This window comes from Mercenaria mercenaria, unplaced genomic scaffold, assembly GCF_021730395.1.
Source record: "Mercenaria mercenaria strain notata unplaced genomic scaffold, MADL_Memer_1 contig_1788, whole genome shotgun sequence".
Taxonomy (NCBI): Eukaryota; Metazoa; Mollusca; class Bivalvia; order Venerida; family Veneridae; genus Mercenaria; species Mercenaria mercenaria.
This window is the reverse complement of record NW_026459792.1, coordinates 1-8,432: the sequence shown is the minus strand read 5'-3', so window position 1 is coordinate 8,432 and position 8,432 is coordinate 1. Positions and strand designations below refer to the sequence as shown.

General features: G+C 31.3%; 1 long non-coding RNA gene across 1 annotated transcript; it reads left to right on the top strand.

Moving 5' to 3' along the window:
- Window positions 1-1,806: 1,806 nt before the first annotated feature.
- On the top strand, window positions 1,807-4,881 carry LOC128551873 (uncharacterized). Its single transcript, XR_008368908.1, has 2 exons — window positions 1,807-1,941; window positions 2,419-4,881. It is a non-coding gene; the product is annotated as an uncharacterized LOC128551873 (long non-coding RNA).
- The last annotated feature ends 3,551 nt before the right edge of the window (window positions 4,882-8,432 follow it).

The following is an 8,432-nucleotide window of genomic DNA, read 5'->3' as shown; positions in this document are numbered from 1 at the left end:
AACACAGATGATTTCACTATGCCTGTGTATTTAATATAAAATGGCCAGTTGGGTTATCACAAAGATTATTGAAGGCAGGCAGCTTCTTACTCGAGGTGACCAGGATTCATCAAATTAATTCATTGTCCATAGTAAGCATTATTATGGAAAAATACAATATACATGTAGCAATGATAATTAATAAATTTGATGCAGACTTATAGATGCCTGCCTGTGTCACATCATTTCTCGAAAAGTCCCCTCTCAAGTAGTAGCCAAGATATTTTAAAAGGAAATATGCAGATGTCCGGTAACCGGACTCCTACCCTGCATTCTAGCTGTCCGGCAACAATACGACTAGCCTCTCCGCGAATGTTTTTCTAGCTGTTCGGCGATCATTTTATATATGAATACTGTAAGGAAATAAATTTATTGTATCATTTTTTTTTAATATGTTTGAATATTTACCTGTAAGGCGTATACAATATTTTAAAATTGATTACCGGACACCTAGAAAACCCCTATAGGATAGAAATTTGGATAGGCTAGGCGTCCTGTCTGTTACCGGTTGACTAGAACACCGGCTAGGTTTCTGGTTACCGGATGTCTAGACACTTCCATTTATAAAATGGTAACTGTTTTTGCTGTGGGTCTCATAAGTCATGTTATTTCTGTCTGGTGACTAGTGTCTAGGGGTTAATGTGTTATCTTATTTTATTAGGGGTCAAGGTGTCGAGGGGTTAAAACGTCTTGCTATCCTCTCTCTCCATTATTGTTAGTTCAGAATGTTTTGTAACATGATGATTTTTTATGGATAGTTTGAATTTATGCCATATAATGAAAATCTTTTTAATTTTGAAAATTTTGAGCCTTGCTGTGTGTAAAACAATTTATGATCCTTTAAAAAAATAGATTCATAGTATAATAACTTTTATAGTATTTTGTGGTAAGTTAATGAGACCTTTCACAATCACATTATTAATTTAGTATTCATGAAGTTTTTGATTTTTAGTGATGTTTACAGTACATGTAATGTATCATCTTTCAGATAATATTCCTTGTTCCTTTGATGGTTCATTCCACTATACAGCTGGTTCATATACCCTACAACAGCCAGGAAATTGGTCTGTTTACTTTAAGATCCAAAGAAAATGTAACATATTTTGGATGTGCTTTGAGGAATCAGGTAAGTAACATGCAGCTAATGGCTCTTATTAGAATTTTAATGCAATATATTATTTATTTATACCTCTGTCTAGGTTTTGTTGGAGCCAATTCAAAATAAGTCTACTTCTACACTAATGATTTGTACAATGTATGTACATGTACTATGACTATTAAATGGCTTAAACTGACAAAACTGGCATTATTGAAATTTAATTTCAACAATCTGGTTTTGAGGAGGATCAGTTGGTGTAAAGTCTTCATTACATTGGCTATTAGCCTGAGAAAAGTCTGTGGCACTCAATAAGTACATGGATAATTTGAATGTTTAAAACACAACATGTACATGTGTATAGGTTGATATCTCATTAACTTGTAGAATATAGTTCTAAATAATAGGATTTTTAATTAAGTATTCAAAGTAAATCAATTAATTGTAATTTAGTTTAATTGTAGTGTGATTATTTTCAAATTTAATTAACCCATTCTTGACTTAGACATTGTGATGTGATTGATTTTTTTTACAGTTTTTATTGCACCAAGAATATAGATTAGAATGAAGACTGTAAAGGTTCCTGAGATACATGAAGATAACAGATACTTTTACCAAAGACTTTTAAATCTTTTTTCAGGAAGGCAAGTGTTTCTCTTGTTTATGAACAACTCAGTTGGTTAAGGGGCAGACAACTTGTGAGCATGGTACATCATTACCTGTATTGGTATTCCATTTTGACAATACTGCTAGCTAGAATAGAAATAACATCTTGCTGTGGTACGGTCTGTGGAGACTTTTACTAGGTAACAACCATTTTTGATAGCTGTTAAAACAGTGTATACTTTTAACCCTTAGGCTGCATGAGGCAGCTATGTCTGTCTTTGCAACCAGTGCAGATCAAGATCAACCTGCACATCTGTGCAGTCTGATCATGATCTGCAGTGTTTGATACTTAGCAAATTTTCTATGAGAACCTCCTATAAGCTATAAACGGTACTGTCTCTATTTAAAGATGGAGTAGTCAATTTTACAAATTTAGCAGGTTAAGGGTTAACCCAGTAAATGCAAAAAAAATGTTTTTTTAGAACATCCTATTCTACAAAGTACATTTTATATACTGACAACAAGCTGTTGTCAGTCTGTTTGTCAATATTTTAGAGCATTGGTTGTAAGAAATTAAAGAATCATCTATTGTCAAATAGTGATAACTCTGCTTTTATTAAATAAATTGACTCCAATGTTAATTATTTAAAATAATATGTTTTACTTATTTGTTACAGGATATCACAGATCGATTGAATATTCAACAATGATCACAGACCATGCAAAGTTTGAATCTGACTTGCACTTTTGAATTTAGAAGAATCTGTGGAGGAGGGTGAATGCTGAGACCTTTAATAATACATGATATTGCTGACACAGTGTGTCAGTCATCAAAAAAGGTCATAACACTGCACAGTTGGTCAACAATGATTTAAATCCTGTCACATTCTACCAGTGGAGAAATATCTTATCACAATATTTTAAACTTATGAAGAAGATAACCAAGTAGATAACCAAGTATTACCACTTTATCATGTCTGCAGAAACACCTGAATTGTTAGTGTTAAAAGTGACAGTCCAGTTAACTTACTAAAATCTACTCCCCCTTGCCAAACGAATATTATTGACATGGAATGACACAAGGCTGACATTGGTACCTGTATGAACTCATAAGAGAATAGCATTTGTCTGAAAAGTCAAAGGATTCTGTTTGTCCCAAACCACTTCAACTGAAATTGTGATTGGCGAGGATTTTTCTGAGAACTGAAAAAGGGAAGTGAATATAAAAGATAGATATTGTTGTTGAATTCAAACGTTTTAATACACAACACTTTAGCCTGTTTTGCTGTTCATATAGATGTGTCTAGCTGTTAAGGTTAAACATCAAGTAAAGGTTGTAGTTTCAGTTACCTACAGTATTGGCTGGAAATAAATATCTACTTTTCACCAGAGCTTGTAGCAGTGTAACCTTCATCAAAAGTTAAGCTGTTGTGTTAATTATTAAAGTATTTTTAGAAAAAGGAATTTAGTATGTATGTTGCCATGGTAACATATTTCAAATTATATTTCATTGCAATTATGGAGTTGTATTTCAATAAGGGATCTACAGTATATAATGTAATGGTAAAAGAATGTTCACTTTCTTGTATTGTGAGTTATAACTAGCCAGTGAAAAACAGATTATGAGGAAAGGGATGACTGAAATGTTTATTCTTACATAACTACTTTTGTTACAGAACATGGCTGTTTTAAAGATTTTATGTGAAATTTTCAGATTTCTTTCCGGAATACTTATTATACTTTCGAATATTTAACTTATTAGAAATGCTTTTTTAAAATAAGCTCTTGTTTTTTAAGTATTATTGTAGGAAAAGGGAATTTAAAACATATGTCGCCATGGTAACACAATTTTCCTAGAAAATATGGAAAAAATTTAATTAGCTATACTTTCTAGTATTCTACTTTAAAATAACCATAAACAATAAAAAAAAAAAAATCAATAGTAATATATGTTTCATTTATTTCAAAATAGTTATTTATTACCAGCAGGTAAAAGGCAAGTTATGAAGAAACAATGACAGAAATGTCTTATTCTTATAGTTATTACTCATGTTACAAACACTGTCATAAAAACAAAACATTTTTATTTTGTAACATGAAATTTTGAGATAATATTTTTGAATACATACCACTTTATAATATTCAAGTTATCTGAAACACTTTTCCAAATTTAGCTCTATTTTAAAGTACTATTGTAGAAAACAGAATCAAATGCATATGTTGCCATGGTAACATAATTTAATAATGTTTTTTATAGAAAATGTGAAGGACTTTAGCCAGCTAGATCTTTGCACTTTAAGTGAATATCTAAATATTCTTTGTAAAAGTAGATTCATTTATTTAAAAATAACCAGTGATTACCAATAAGTGAAAACACAAACTGAAGAAACAACGACTGAAATAGTTTATTCTTGTGGTTATTACCCATGTTACGAAATCTGTCATAATTTTCAAATTTTACTTCCGAATACATATACTTCATTATATTCAACTTACAAGAAACATTATTTTAAATTAAGCTTTTATTTTTAAGTACTATTGTAGAAAAAGCAATTTATTGCATATGTTGCCATGGTAACGCAATTTGAATAATGCTTTCATAGAAAATATGAAAGATTTAAATTAGCTGTATTTTTCTGTTTTAAGTAAGAATCACAAAAGTAAAATTTCATAGTAATAGAAGGTTCTTTTTTTCCAAAGTAGTCATTTATTATCAGCATGTAAAAGACAAGTTATGAAAAAACAATGCCAAATCTATCTTATTCTTATGGTTATTACCCATGTTACAAAACTGTCATAAAACCAAACATTCTTAATATTTTCATGGGAAATTTTCAGTTTAGTTTTGTAAATACATATGCCTTAAAATATTTTACTTTTTAAAATCCTTATTTCAAGCTAACATGTTTTTTTTTAAGTTTTATCATAGAAAAGGAATTTTAATATATTTGTTGCCATGGTAACACAATTTTAGAAATATTTTTATAGAAATTGTTGTAGATTTTAATTGATTATCATTTTGTGTATTAAGAAGGGATCTTACTTATATCATGCAATTGTAACAAAAGATAAATTTATTTCAGAATTGTTAGCCATTACCAGTATGTGAGAAATAAACTAGAAAGAAAGGATAACTGAAATGTACTGTTTTTACTTCTAATATCTATGTTACAAAATCTGTCATAAAATTGACAATTTTGAAGATTTTCATCTGAAATTTTCAGGATTTATTTCTAAATGAATATACGTTCTAAATATGCAAAAATCTGAAAATGTCAAAATTCCTCATCTGGACCCATTTTCTCAGTCATGGTCACATATAAGTCAGTAAGTCCTGATCCTGTATCTCATTCTATATAATACTGTTCCAGTCACATAATAGAATAAATGAACAGTTTCAAAGACGGCTGTATGTAATCCGACAGCCTAATTTCTATAGTAAGTTTTGACAAGTGTTGTAAAAATAATTGAACACAGGCATTGAAGAAAAAAGCCCGAACACGGGCACTTAGAATATGTTGCTTCAATATAGACATTTATATAGTTGGTTGTTAATATATTTATTTATTTGGTTGTTTATACATATACTATTTTCAAGAGCGAACAGACAGCTTATTGGTAGAGACGGGCTACATTTGAACAGAGACGGTAACGAGACGCTTGTCAGTACATTGTATTTTGATTGTATTATCTTATATAACCAATAGATATCACACTGTTAAAAGTATATATTTGTTTACTTTGATAAGTACTTTTTGTATATGTATTACCCTATACCTGTTATATTTTCAAATAAAATTTAATAAATGTTATTGATCAACTCTAACTGTTGTTCGTATCATCTGCTGAACTTCACCAGTTACTGACTTGACATTGCTTCATTTATCCTTGCCAGCTATAAAAGAAAACTATCCAGTGCTATTTATGATAATGAAAGAATATATACGAATACGAACGAATACGAATAATTTATTCAAGCACAAAACATTCATTACAATGTTTATAGCCTATAATATATAAGGTACACATATCAGAAACATTAAATGGCGGGATAAAAAAGATTGCCTAAAGCCCGCCATGTAGTTTAACAAATTCGTGCTATTGAACAGATGCACCATGAACAATATTCACTGCCACACATCAATGAGCCTGCATGAATATCTTAAATGTTGGTAAACTGCATAAAAAATTTAAGATAATTATAAATATGCTTGAAAGTGATATGAAGATAATCGCAGTTGCAAAAATATGCACAACAGTGAGAAATCGATACTGTCATTCCAACTCATTTGTGAAAAAATCAAATTGGTATTACAAAGTCATTATATTTAGAAATCTGACCGTTCATATCTTTACATATTTGTAAACTACAGATTTAAAGCTTTCAAATTATAAATAGATAATTGTCAAATTTAAAGTAATGAGGAAAAAAAAGGGAAACAGGTGGTCATGTTTTCCCACTTATGGAAACTGATGGTTACAACGAGAAAAATCAGCTATTTTCAAATCGGTATTAACAAGTCATTTGCAGCCGGATTCTACACATATTTACATATTTGTAATCTACATAACGTCAGCTTTCAGACTACATATATATTGTAGCAAAATATAAAGTTATTAGGAAAAAAGTACGGATGACCGTATTTTATCACCTTCTGAAATCGATTTTGATTAGGCCTACAGTAAAAAAAATATTAAATTTCAAAATGATATTACCAATTCGTTTAAGGTCGGATTGTCAACTTCTTTACATATTCATAAACTGTAAAACGTCAGCTTTACAATGATGTATATATTATTGTTATATGTAAACAAATGTGAAGAAATAAATAGGAAAGGCCGGATTTTCCGGCAAAATCTATCCGGATGACCGGGTATGCCGGATTATACACATTCCCATGTTCCTTCCCCTTTTTAGAATCCTCCATTTGCCGACAATAAGACAGTAATTGTCTACCTTCCCGTGGTCACATTTAAACTTCATGTAAGTTTTTATGCACATATTTTCATTTTAAAAATGTTGTTGATGTTAATGCATTATCGTAAATGGACCATGAGTAGATCTAGTTACCTTTTGAAACATTTTATTGTTAACGCTAGAATTAATCAAGTGTGAAAGAGTAGGCTACTTCCTTGTCTCAAACATGTTGTAGCAACAACCTGACAACCATATTTTTTGTCGGTTTTGATTGCATGATGATAATTATGTTTTTAGACTCATATAGATCTATGTATGAATGACAAATCAATTGTGATTTTGAAGATCAAATTTACTGATAAACTTTTATGGGGTGTAAAAAATAAAAATGAAGTTCAATATAAATAGTAGTTTTGGCTACCATAACTTAACTGACACTGTTTTTATTTACTGTAACTGTTGGTCGCGTCCATTAAGATCAGAGATCCATAACAGCATATACACATCTCTGAGCTTAATTTTTTAGCTATATTAATTGTCAACATAGATCCTATACAGTATAGCCATTGCTGTACAGGATAGCCCTATTGTCAGTATTGAGGCTATTCAATTACATGGTACTTTCACTTTGGGAAACAGTGTATAATTTCCGATCTGCACAGTAGATCTATCAGTTATTAAAAGTCATACAGTATTTATGATAACCTCTATGCAACACAATAACATAGATCTAGGTTTGAAAAGCGATTGTTCAAAAATTTACACATATTTTGATGATACTGAGTCAAGGGTCAGCAACAGTTATCTTTCCTGTGGTTATTGCTATCACAGGGTATTGTCTGTTTAAGGCAATAATGAAGTCTAAATATCTGGAGCTAATTCTGTTGCATTGAATCCAGTATATTTTCTTTATTCTCCTGCGCGCGTATGTGTCACTGACAGATCGCTGGATATCGTCTGCGAAAATTTCTTTATTTTCTACTTATTTTCCGAAGGTTTTTAGGTGAGACCCACCCTAGGTTGTTCATGAACGCAAGTATACTCTAGTGTAAAATTTTGAAAGTCCTTAAAACTTGGTTGATGAAGTAATTTCAACATAAATTCATGTCAGCTGTGAAAAGGTCAAGGTTCACCTCAAACCACAAAAGTGAGTTTGCTGCCTGTGAAGAAAATAAGATATTGATGGCATGCTGCACAAGCAAACTAAGAAGTCTACTCAGAAACAAGGTTATTCACAAATGCTCTTATAAGACTGTCGTATTTCTTAGTACCCTCCTTCTTATCCTGTTTGTAGCTATCGAAACAAATCCAGGACCGACTCTGAAGTGGTAGGAAACACCTCCACTGTTTTTCCATGTGGCAATTGCTATCAGCCAGTTACTTGGACCTGTAAGGGTGTCGAGTGCGAGTCTTGTTTTACATGGTACCATGCCGATTGCCAAAACATCTCTGATAGCATGTATGACCGACAGGGAAATGACTCGAGCATGGGGGTTTGGAAATGCCTAACATGCGACAACATTAACATCACAACATCATCACTAGCTAGTCCCGACACATTTGAAACATCAAACTCTTCCAGTAACAGAATCACTCAGTAAGTCCACCCCTAAACACAGACATAATCAAAATAAACAAAGCAACCTACAAAAAATAAAATTAAAAGATCACTCAAGCTCCTTGTCATAAATTGTAGGTCCATTGTAGGTAAGAAATTGGAATACGAAAACATGATTTTGTCAACAAAACCTGACACTGTTATTGGCACCGAGT